This window comes from Ylistrum balloti, unplaced genomic scaffold, assembly GCF_031769215.1.
Source record: "Ylistrum balloti isolate Yb309-2 unplaced genomic scaffold, AGI_CSIRO_Ybal_v1 Utg370450, whole genome shotgun sequence".
Lineage (NCBI taxonomy): Eukaryota > Metazoa > Mollusca > Bivalvia > Pectinida > Pectinidae > Ylistrum > Ylistrum balloti.
In genome coordinates this window covers 2,693,647-2,706,529 of record NW_026782299.1, presented here as the reverse complement: position 1 = coordinate 2,706,529, position 12,883 = coordinate 2,693,647, and the positions used below count along the sequence as shown (strand labels likewise).

Here is a 12,883-nt window from a genome sequence, read left to right as displayed (position 1 = left end):
CAATTTCTGAAGTCTATTTTAGAAATTTATATCATGACTTAAAACTGAGCCTCAATGTAAGCTGCTGGTATATGTGACGATTTGATATTTATTAATCTTAATTATAGTTAATTTAATAATTAACTGGATATAAGTTGATGCAACTATATTAAAACTGAAGTATACAGACATAACCAAAGTAATAATAAATGGCTAAACACTTAACTAGATACATGCTGAATCAGCACTGTCTAGTTGGACAACAAGTCCTTTGATAGTGAGATAATAAAGATAGCAATGAACTGACAGTGGGATAATCTGATAAACAGTGAGATGATACAGCTAAAGGGGACTAAACCATGTTAGCAGTGGCCTGACAATGGTATAACATAGTCAAACAGTGGCCTGATAGTGGGATAACCATGTTAACAGTGGCCTGATAGTGGGATAACCATGTTAATAGTGGCCTGATAGTGGGATAACCATGTTAACAGTGGCCTGATATTGGGATAACCATGTTTACAGTGGCCTGATAGTGGGATAACCATGTTAACAGTGGCCTGACAATGGTATAACATAGTCAAACAGTGGCCTGATAGTGTGATAACCATGTTAGCAGTGGCCTGACAATGGTATAACATAGTCAAACAGTGGCCTGATAGTGGGATAACCATGTTAACAGTGGCCTGATAGTGGGATAACCATGTTAACATTGGCCTAATAGTGGGATAACCATGTTAACAGTGGCCTGATAGTGGGATAACCATGTTAGCAGTGGCCTGACAATGGTATAACATAGTCAAACAGTGGCCTGATAGTGGGATAACCATGTTAACAGTGGCCTGATAGTGGGATAACCATGTTAGCAGTGGCCTGACAATGGTATAACATAGTCAAACAGTGGCCTGATAGTGGGATAACCATGTTAACAGTGGCCTGATAGTGGGATAACCATGTTAGCAGTGGCCTGACAATGGTATAACATAGTCAAACAGGACTTGATAGTGGGATAACCATGTTAACATTGGCCTAATAGTGGGATAATCATGTTAACAGTGGCCTGATAGTGGGATAACCATGTTAACTGGCTTGATAGCCAGGTAAACAGTGGCTTTATAGTAAAATAATGTAAATAAAAGTGACTTGATATTGGGATAACCAGATAAGTAAAAGCTTAATTAGGTAGTGGGGCAACTAGGTAAATAAATTCTTGATAGTAGGGCCATAACCAGCTTAATAGTGACTGAATATGGTAGGGCAATTATAAGGTCAGTAGTGGCTTCACTTTGTCGGATAACCAAGTTAGTAGCTGTTTAACACTGCAAGTATCATGTTAGTAATAGATTGATAGAGATAACCAGGTAGGTAGCAGCTTGTGAGATACCAAAGCTTGCGTTACAAATCAAAAAATTTAATAAGTTATTTGAATAATATCCAATTTTCTTCAAAACTGACAATTTGGTGAATTACAGTCCCCTATCTTCGCACCACCTCACCAAGGTAAACTCCAATGAAGTTGCAGTGACTAGCAGTTTTTGAAATGTCCAGGTCCTGGTAAACCACAGACAAGTAACTAAATACAGCCACTTTTAACTAAAAAACTCTTTCTGTACCCAGTTAAAATTTCATCAAATTTCATGGTCTTATCCACGAAATTGAATTCTACATGGAAATACAGTGTAATAATTCTGTACAAAAGTTCATGTGCTCATTGTGTCATCTGAGTAAGTTATCATTCACTCGTAACATGAATTTTTCGTCTAATGCACAAGTTTTACATATTCCCCATTTTCTTTTGACATCTTTCATTTATATACATTTAAAGGTTTTAGTCTGTTTTTCTCATCATTAATGCCTATAAAGTCAAAAGTAGAATTCAAAATTCTCGTCAGTGTAAACAACCTCATATAAACCTGCTGATTTCGGAGTATTTTTAATATATTTGAAGCATGTGAAGATTATCATCATTATTCTATGTTTAATATTCATATTTTTGTGATGTCTCAAGAAGTCATGAATGAGGAAATAGCTTAATGGGCCATGACATTCTGAAGTTGAATTCCCCAACTGAACATCCAGCAAAAGGCCCATGTCTAGTAGACACATCCATGTCACATTGTTGTCACCAGCTATGATAATGTTTGGTAGACATATCCATGTCACACTGTCGTCACCAGCTATGAAAATGTCTGGTAGACATATCCATGTCACATTGTCGTCACCAGCTATGATAACATCTAGTAGACATATCCATGTCACATTGTCATCACCAGCTATGATAACATCTAGTAGACATATCCATGTCACATTGTTGTCACCAGTTATGATAATGTTTGGTAGACATATCCATGTCACATTGTCATCACCAGCTATGATAATGTCTAGTAGACACATCCATGTCAAATTGTCGTCACCAGCTATGATAATGTCTGGTAGACATATCCATGTCACATTGTCGTCAACAGCTATGATAATGTCTTGTAGACATGTCCATGTCACATTGTTGTCACCAGTTATGATAATGTTTGGTAGACATATCCATGTCACATTGTCATCACCAGCTATGATAATGTCTAGTAGACACATCCATGTCAAATTGTCGTCACTAGCTATGATAATGTCCATTAGACATATCCATGTCACATTGTCATCACCAGCTATGATAATGTCCATTAGACATATCCATGTCACACAGTCGTCACCAGCTATGAAAATGTCTGGTAGACATATCCATGTCACATTGTCGTCACCAGCTATGATAATATCTAGTAGACATATCCATGTCACATTGTCGTCACCAGCTATGATAATATCTAGTAGACATATCCATGTCACATTGTCGTCACCAGCTATGATAATGTCTAGTAGACACATCCATGTCAAATTGTCGTCACCAGCTATGATAATGTCCATTAGACATATCCATGTCACATTGTCATCACCAGCTATGATAATGTCCATTAGACATTAGATCATTATTTGTTATAGCTTCAAAGACTGTATCACGTTTACATTAAACAAACTTTATCATATCACTGATGTATCAATTTTGTTTTGTATTGTTTGAATGAAATACCAAAGAGAAAGAAATAAAAGGAAAGCAACAAAGAATGAGAGAGGAGATATTAATAATGACAGAGAAAGATATACATGCCTCTTGATGACATCAATCATCAACCTGACTTGACAGTAAATCGCTGTTTATATACATAGAGTAGATATGTATGATTGGCCTAGCTGATTGACAGACTGAGAAAAACTATCTGATTTTTAACATATGGCTAACATAAAACAACATTTTAAAGGGATATTTCCTAAATGACTAGGGAGTTTTATTGTTCTCTGCAGCTGTTCTAGTAATTGGAACACATCTTGGTGTTGATGTCAGGAGTATAGATGTCCAAAAAAGCACACATTTGATCTCTTTACCTGCTTTTGCAGGTATATTTCACCAATCAATCAATAAATCAGTCCACATGACAGAAATTTAATAGTCACCAGGAAAAGCTCATTTAAATGTATTAAATTATCTAAACAGAATTAAACCGCAAACAGGCAGTAATCAGGAAATAAGACACTGTCAATGTTTCTGGATCCAATGATAAGGACAGGTGTACCAGTAGAGGTGAGAATGTTAGCTTAACACAGGAAAAAGAAAAAATACTTTATTGGTGCCATTCCCATATATATAATTACAGGACAACAATTCAGTGTGCATGTATAACTTAGCATTCAGAGTCTGCAAAATATTTCAACAAAGAAACATGGCAATATATTGAAAGTGCTGTATTAGCTTGCTAAAGCAAAGAATTATTTGTTTACATCACGCTACATGTATCTAGAATATACTTTTCACACCCCACCTGTCATACATGTGCACAATATAGTAAAAGTGTCAATATTTCCAATGTATTTGACACTGGGATTAGATCCGGGACCTTAGGTGACTAAATAACATTTCCTGTATTTCAATGCAAATTGGCTTTGTGTCAATATTTCAATTCAAAATATATTTTCCCCTAAAAATGCAATTTCGTGGATGTGGTTACGTAATACTTGCCAATGTTAAAAAAGTTCTGTCTGTGGACAGAATACTGAACATGATTTCTACACCACCCAATCCTTACACTGAACAAGTCTAAATGGAAGTCCCTCCACACCCAAACATATTTATCAAGTGACTTTCCCAAGTCACAACCATGGTGATCAGATTTATGCATTACTTAAACACAACAAGGTATTACTGACTTTGAAAAGAATTTCTGTAATAACAGCATACAGATCTAAGTTTTTATCTATAAAACAAGAGTGGTGTTTGAAAACCATAAAAAGGTAACTGTCAAGGTTCAGGTGTATTCATTCATGCCTGACTGTATCTACAATGTCAAGGTATTTCCATACATATACACTTTAAAATTAGATAGGTGAAATTCAGTGTAATGACCAGGAACCAAAATAGGAGAATATAACACATAGAAAATTAATTAGAGACAACAGGTATACAGGGGTGTTGAGTAATCTGTGGCAGGTAAATTAATACAGATGTATTATAAACAGGTAAATGGATTTGTATTAGTTACCTACAGGTGTGTTGGGCAAGTTAAGACTGTAAAGTCAGTATACACAGGTGTACATGCTGTGGACAGGTAATTAGAGTCAGGTATTTTGTGTACATATGTCTTATTGACAGTCAATAGGTGAACTTTCCATATAAGTGTTTTACAGATATGTATTAGGAGTCAGGTTTCTTATAGACAGATAACTGGAGTTAGAATTTGTTTGTACAGGTCCCTTAAAAACAGGTATTTTGAGTCAGGCATTTCACATACAGGTGTCTTGTAGGCAAGTAACAGGGTAAGTTATTTTATATATAGATGTCTTACCAACATGTCATTAGAAACAGCTTTTTACATACAGGTGTGTTATAGACTACATACAGGTGTGTTATAGGCTACATACAGGTGTGTTACAGACTACATACTGGCGTGTTACAGACTACATACAGGTGTGTTACAGACTACATACAGGTGTGTTACAGACTACATACAGGTGTGTTATAGACAGGCAATTACATATAGGTATATAAACTGTTATATACAGGTTTGCTGAGAAGGAATGTCAGAAAGGTTTTAGGGGTTTACTTAATTGCATTCTGATGCTAAGCTTTTTTGGCATTTGTACTGTATCTAGAGAATGTCTGTCTGGAATCCTTCACTCTACTTTTCAAAATGAACTAGCCAACATCAATAGCACCGACTGTCTCACCAATGTAAAGCAGGGTTGGCAGCTCCCTCACTCCAGTAATTATAACACAATATCATCTCCATCTTCACAGATGGTTCTTACTAAAATATTTCAAACCAAACCACTGGTATTCCAGGATTCTTCTCAAGGATGTTTACAGGAATTACAGGTTTCAAAATACCTCAATACATGTGATTTCTATTATCAAGTCTTTCAGCTCATTTCCCATATATCACAAAAGATGACTGTTGAATTTCACACATGGTGGTACTGCAGCAGCTAAGCACTTTTGCAATTAATTCTGATCAGCAAGATGAAGCTTAATCTACGAGGAAATATCTTCATGTTTTAAAAGTAGGAGAATTTCACTACTTTGCATCATAGAAATCCACAGGATAACAACTTTGGTGTTCTTAGTTTTAACATACATGAGGTGCATGTATGTGCATTTCATTTTCCTTTCCCTCTAGATTTTTCAGTGCCTTTGAAGCCACAAAAGACATGGAAGGTGGCCAGTGTTTAAAAACCTTGTACCTTGTGTGGTATGTCAAAATGGAGGACATCAAATTTAAGTAGAAAATAAACTATGAATCTTCCCCTGAGTTTCCATTCATTTGAAATTTATCAAAGGAATCTTAGAATTTTATTTATCCTTTTAGCAAAGGTCATTTTTTTTCACAAGCTCTTTGTCAGGTTTCATCCAAAGAACCTATCAGCCAAATAGCATGCTTCTGTGCCTTTTGGTTAAGAAATTTGCCCCCTGAGACCTTGATTATGGGTCAAGGTCGATTCTTCTTGCAATTTTTGCCTGGCTCCATCCTAGCAACCCTGACCTAAAACTGTCCTCACAATATCTAAGAAATATTTACTTATCAATCTGAGCTAAAACTGTCCTAACAATATCACACAAATCTATATTCATTATTCTGAGCTAAAACTGATCTCACAATATCAAAGCTATCTGCACATTATTTGAAGGTAAAACTGTTCTTGAGCTGTTCTCACAATATCAAAGAAATCTAAATTCAGTATTCAGAGCTAAAACTGTTTTCACAATATCAAAGATATATGTAAGTACTTCTAAAATTCTTAACTGATAAACCTAAAACCTATGAAATCATAAGCAAAAATTTAAAGGCTGATGAAGACTGCAGAACTCAGAAATTGAATGACTCAACCTTTTCACAAGTGCAATTAAAATTTTTATGGACACCACTATATATTATTACCATGTCAAAATCAAGAGTGTTTACCATTATTTCCAAGGAGGGAAATTACTGAAAGCTCCATAAAGCTCATTTAAAATGTCAATTAGGCTGTGTATATTTTCCGAAATCTATGTGAGAAGTCAAATTATGCTTAAAGCAATATTTCTAGTGTCTCAATCAACAATGATTATTACTTGCATTTGAGATCTCCCCAATGTTAGCCTTTATTACCAGTAAGCCATCCTTCTACTGCAGTTAAAGTCAAAACAACAACGAATGCGGTTTCATATTGCTTTGAATAAGCCCACCCCTTTCAGACTTTGAATCTAGAGTAACGTGATGACTGCTTGGGCTTGTATTTTATGATATAACCGACACCAGTCTAAGATTTAGAACAGGTGAGATTTGCAAAGAACATCTTTTATTATAAACAATTCTTGGTTTGAAAACAAGACTAGATCAACTTGCAAAAGTATTGAAAGACTGAGACATATCACTGTCTGCTTTTGAATAGGGAAACTAACAGAAAGCATTTTCAAACTTATCAAGACATTGCTTTCTTAACATCAGGAAGACTATGGACATAAATATTCAGTGACTAATCTACCAGTCCAACGACAAATGACAATACCTTTCTAATTGTCACATTAATGTGGGAATTTCAACATGCTATTTATAGGGAATGTCCCATTGGTTTCCAACTTTATTTCAGTGGAAAATGTCCTGATGTCTGACAATAAAGAATGATGTCAGGGATGATTTCAAGAAAAAGGATTTCTGGATAACACCTATTATCAACAATTATAAAAGGTATCTGTAATACCAATATTCCGAATGCTACAGTGTGCTGATTAATCAATACCAATGATAACAATGACAGTCGAAGTTTGATGTAGTCACTTATTACAATATCTACCTGCAGACTTCCTGTTCTGAAATCAGTGTTATTTTCATATTGCTTGTTTTTGACACTGGCGAGAAAAAAACACTATCGGTACTTCCTGTTTACAATGATTGTTAGAAAAATTTATGTTGTGCAAAACACAAGCTTAAAAGAATTGAATTGCCATCTCATCTATAATAAATATGTAGTGAAAATCATGTACATTGTGCCCTGAAAAACACTGTTTGTGATATTCCATCAAGCGAAAAGAAGAGAAATCAATTACACACATCACAAATCACATTGTCATATTTATCAAATTAACAAAATGCCCATTAAATATTGTGTAAATAACTGAGATGGATGTATGCAGACAAACAGGATATGAACAGAAGAGTGAAATGATTATCATAAAATGAGTTTATAAATCTACATGCACACAGGTAGTATAATCATGACTGCACTTTGAGATACGAGTTTATAAACAAAACAGGAAAGATATATTTTGAACTTTCTGCCACGACCCACAACAAAACACAGTATTAGTCATGCTATAAGCACTCAAATATTTCAAACTTTTGAAAACTTTTCATACCTAAATCAAATAGAGAGACTTTGATTCAAGTTTACTCTGAGTAGTAATTGTATATTTTCATTTTTTGTACACATTCTTATATATTACCCACTGGACAGATTGCATCAAATAAATTAGGCACAGTGTTCACCAGTACAAAATTACTTTTTTGCATGTACTTTTGGAGAAAAGGTTGCAATATGATAACCTTACCTTGGTGTTTCTAGTCTGTGTTTCATTTCAAACTTTCTAATTAAATAAAGTGTAGCATTTTTAATCACACAGAATTCAACAATTTCTTCCCTATTTCTGTGTAGTACTGCCAAAATGGAGAGAAATGCAGCTCACACTGCCAAATTTTGACAGGCCTATACACGGGATTATGCTGAGTTTAAATCAAGGTGGTAATTTCACTGCCTCATTTAGAAAGTAAACCACATCACATATACATTAATTTGAAGAACACATGGAGCAGTATCACAACAGTCATCCATCAAACCTCACATACTGGCCCAGTGTTGTTGCCCCATGATTAAAGGGCTGTCACATGGCCCTCCATGTACCCAGCAGTGCCAGCAACAGTTTACAGATAAGGCTAAAAGGAGGTTGGTTTAGCCATTTTACAGCCAAGGTTTAAAGTTCACTGATGCAACCTTTTAAAGTCACCAGGCAAAAAGTTCATGGCAATAGGTTCAAAGGTCACTGGTATATTTTCATAACTCAGGTTCAAAGTTCATAACTCAAGTTTTTAACATCAATGTTTTAACAGGAAAAGGTGAAATGATATATTTTTCAAATTGTCTAAAGGAAGGTCACATACTTTGAAAATGTATTCTTACAGAGAAGGTTTCAAGGTTCTAAGTTTCCTTATGAATACATAAATTTCAACAAGTCTTTTAGCTGTCATTCAATTTTAAACCTGGAATGCACCAAAACAAACCTGTGAATTAAAGTAATGCGCAGTTGCAACATTCATGAAAATTGCCTGTTTGACCAACTTGATAGAACACACTTCGTACTTTGTGTTCTCTACTTTCAAAAAGAAATCAAATTTGCCACAATTTCTTTCTCATTTAAAAGTTTAATGTTTTTTTTTTCAATTTTCAAACATGTATGCACGTACTGAAGGAAGCAAATCTTCAAATATTATAAATAGGACATATTATGTAATTGCAGAATTACATTTTGTTTCTTCCACACGCCTTTGCCTTTGTAACCTTGCACGCTCTTGTTATGTAATCAACACAGTCTGAACATCATAGACATATCAAACTGACCACCTATGTAAACAACATCTATGAATAAATTACCAAACCTTACAGCATAATTTGTCTCAGGACAGCTTGCAAGCATCCAACAGCAATCTTGTCTTTTTTTATGCTCGGTGATGCAATTCGCATGAGACATGCGCACAATATGACTATACAGTCTGTAGATCTCAGTTCTGACCCCAGGTCAGTAAGCTCCTTCCAGGCAGACACACATACACAAACATGCTACTTGTAATCCAAACTGTTAGCTCAGTTTTAAACAACATATTATACAACTCATTCCATTTGGTGTGTAAACAGAACCAGGGATTTCTAATGCGATGCAAGCTGTCTGCACCGTCAGTTTGTCCTGGTCATCCTACATATCATTACACCAATATCTCCTATCTCCATCAAATCCCGCCCTCAGTTCCGTTCTTCTACAGTAAATGGAACCTGCCACAGTAAAACTCGAGACAAAAGTATCCTTCGAGTTAGTAACCACTTCCTCTGACACACCTTCTTCATCTAATTATAGCACTGTAGCAGAAACATAGTTCTATGTGTGACAACAATACCAAAATTCATAAAAAAAATCTGTTGATATCTCGCAGGTATGGGGGAAAAAAACTGTAGTTCCGGTCCTTTTTGTATTAAACTATTCCCTGTCCTTTTTGTATCAAACTAAGATAATTTTGGTATGTTCTACCATAAAACTGTTTTCAAGTCTAAAACATTTTGTCATTTGCCAGAATGAAAAAAAAACTAGAATATCTCCCAATGTAGGCTGTTGTATAAGGAAGAGAATGGGGGGAGGGGGACGATAAAAGTTATTTATATGTTAAAAAACTGTATAATCCAATCATCAAAATCAATCACAGGTAAAAATAACTCCAATTACTTGATTTGGAAACTCTGGCTCTGGATGCAAAATGAAAAAAAAAATATTTGAAAGTGATAAAAACATGAGTATATTCATTTTTAAATTTCAATTTGAAATAAAATTTGGTTTAACATTATATATCTTAATCTTCCAAGGTAATTTATCTCCATGTCACTTCCCTAAAGGTGTTACAGCATTTTAAAGTTTCTTCTGTCTTACACGTGCAGAAATCCACACTTTGGACATGACAAATCTTATATAACAACAAATAACTGTCACCTAAAACTTCATCTGCTCTTTAATTCGTTATATTCTAATTGCACACGGGGCGGAGGTTTACGTATGTGGAATGTAGTTCAGCTTGTCTTGCACCAGAAATGCATGGCATCTATATAATAAACACATTTTAACAATGATCATGTTGATATGTAAGAAATTTAAAAGTAAAATGTGCATTATTACAAATAATGTTCTTTGTTAGTATGAACTGTATTTGTATTTGAACAGATAAAGAAAATACAAAATACTGAAGGAAATACTGAAAAGTTTAATTTCAATTTCATGGTGATGCACAAAGCACACCGACACAAAAGTTCAGTATTTTCTTGTGATATATGCCATATTTTCCGGGCTATAAACCACTACCAATTATAAGCTGCAAGGCTGGATCCACATATAAAGCGCATCAGAATATAAGCTGCATCCTTTCTTACGATGTGGTAACAGTTATAATGACCAAAGTTCATTAATATAACAGACAACAGAAGGAAATTTATCAAGATCGTCAGTGAAACATTTAATGTAAGTTTGCAAATGAATTATACACAGATAGTCCTTTATTATGTTCTTGTGTTTGAAAAACGTAAATAGCAATTATCGAACTTATTTTGCTTGGGAGCCTTCAAAGACTGTCTATGCACAGATATAGGGACTTACAATATGTACGGTTTACTTAACAATATCTCCATCGGGGTCTGTACTGTTAAATATAAGCAAAGGCCCATGTACGACAAAATTCATCCTGTACACAGTTGCAAATGACGGTTCTAGGCGATCTGTTTCAGTCACAAACACATGATGGACAGGTACTCATAAGAAAAGTTGGTACAAGATCTCAAACCATATTTGTGTAACTGTGTATTAAACTCATATATCTCCTCAGTACTGCCATCATATATCCAGTTATTTTTCGGGGGATGGCATTTTCTCTTTTTCACATATAAAACACCTGATCCATGAAATTACGAGACACGTGTAAATATCAATCTATGAAATAAAATATTGTTATACTGGAACTGTCACTATCCGGCTGTCTCCAATTATCCAAGGATATTTCAGCAATTATAATTGTTTGGATCACATTAATTGGTATGTGATAAAAGATTATTACGGACACAGTACATAGTATTTGTCTTCAAAAGCATTTAATAATCATTGATATTACAAATCATATTGGCATTTAATCAATCATCAATGATGTCTTTTTAAGTTGACATAAAGTATCCTTTTATATCCAGGTTACAAAATTTTAACTTGTTAAAAATTTCATTATCTTGTTTTGAATCAAAATAGTGAAAATACTGACACATAAAAATGACCAGCTATACAGTATATCAAATTTGAATCATCTACAGTGGTTCACTGCATAAAAAACCAGGCTTCCATAAACTGGATTGAAGTCAGCATCTGAAGGAAAAATTTTGTGGGTTTTTTGAGGTTGGCATAGGCAGTCAGCACAGTTATGTCTTTCATTCCTCAAATGAGACTAAGACTAGAAACTACATGAAAAGCAAAGTACAAATACCAATTAGCACAACTATTCCTAAATGAATGCTATAATGTTATCATAGGGAAGTGATCCTTTTATCTGCAGCAGGTGAAGAAGATGCAAAGGTCATTTAATAGACCCCATCCCTCCACCCCATCCCACCCTCTCTCCATTATAGAAAAGGAAAATAAGAGCTAAAAAGGTTCAGGGGCCATTGAAAATATACATTATCTGCTATTATTGTCATGCTGAAATAAAGTTATAATATGAATGATATTTTTTCGCATCTTTTACTTAAACTAATATTTTACTTTACATATTAAGAAAAGTTTCTCAATATGTCCATATAAACAACTTTTAAATCAGACTTAATGATGAGGGCTTTAGATTTGATAATAGGGTATTCTAATATGTATAATACATCAACAATAGACCATGGAATATTGCAAGCAATCCACAGCTCCAACTTCTGGCTTTCATAAAATTATCAACAAATGAATATGTCTGTATATATCATGGGCATTATCCATAAGACTAAGTATACAACACTCCTATATCAGCCTTTGCAATAATCAGGAAACAAGTACAGATAGAAAACACATGATTTTATTTTGTGACCTCTGTACAATACCAAATTTATAATCTGATGCAAAATTTGGAAACTGTAAATGACTGTGTACCATAAAATCCTGGATAATATTTTTATCTCTAAACTTCACAACAACCACAAAAACCGACACCTAGAATTATCCTATTAATGACTGTAATTTGAGAATCACGGCTGTCAAGTTTTATGCCATCTTTTTTGACCTATAAATAAGTGTGTGCATCCAAAATGGAGAATTTAACATTGTTCATAAATCAGGTGTGTGAGGTTTTGGAACTTCATTCACAGTTAGAGAGGATCAGCTGACTGGGACATTTATATAGGTGTATCATGTAGCATGACAAACCCAGGGGAAGAAGGGGTGCAAACGCCAATGTCTGTCATATATGAATAACTCAACAGTTATTAATGTATCCAAATACAAAATTTGATTGACTAACAATATTAAAAATGCAAGTCTAATTTCATGAAATGCAGTTCACATTCA

General features: G+C 34.5%; 1 protein-coding gene across 1 annotated transcript in view; it reads right to left on the bottom strand.

The window, feature by feature from the left end:
- LOC132555047 (uncharacterized) overlaps positions 1–12,883 on the bottom strand; it is a 145,598-nt gene that overhangs the window by 57,188 nt on the left and 75,527 nt on the right. The gene's annotated exons all lie outside the window — the stretch shown is intronic.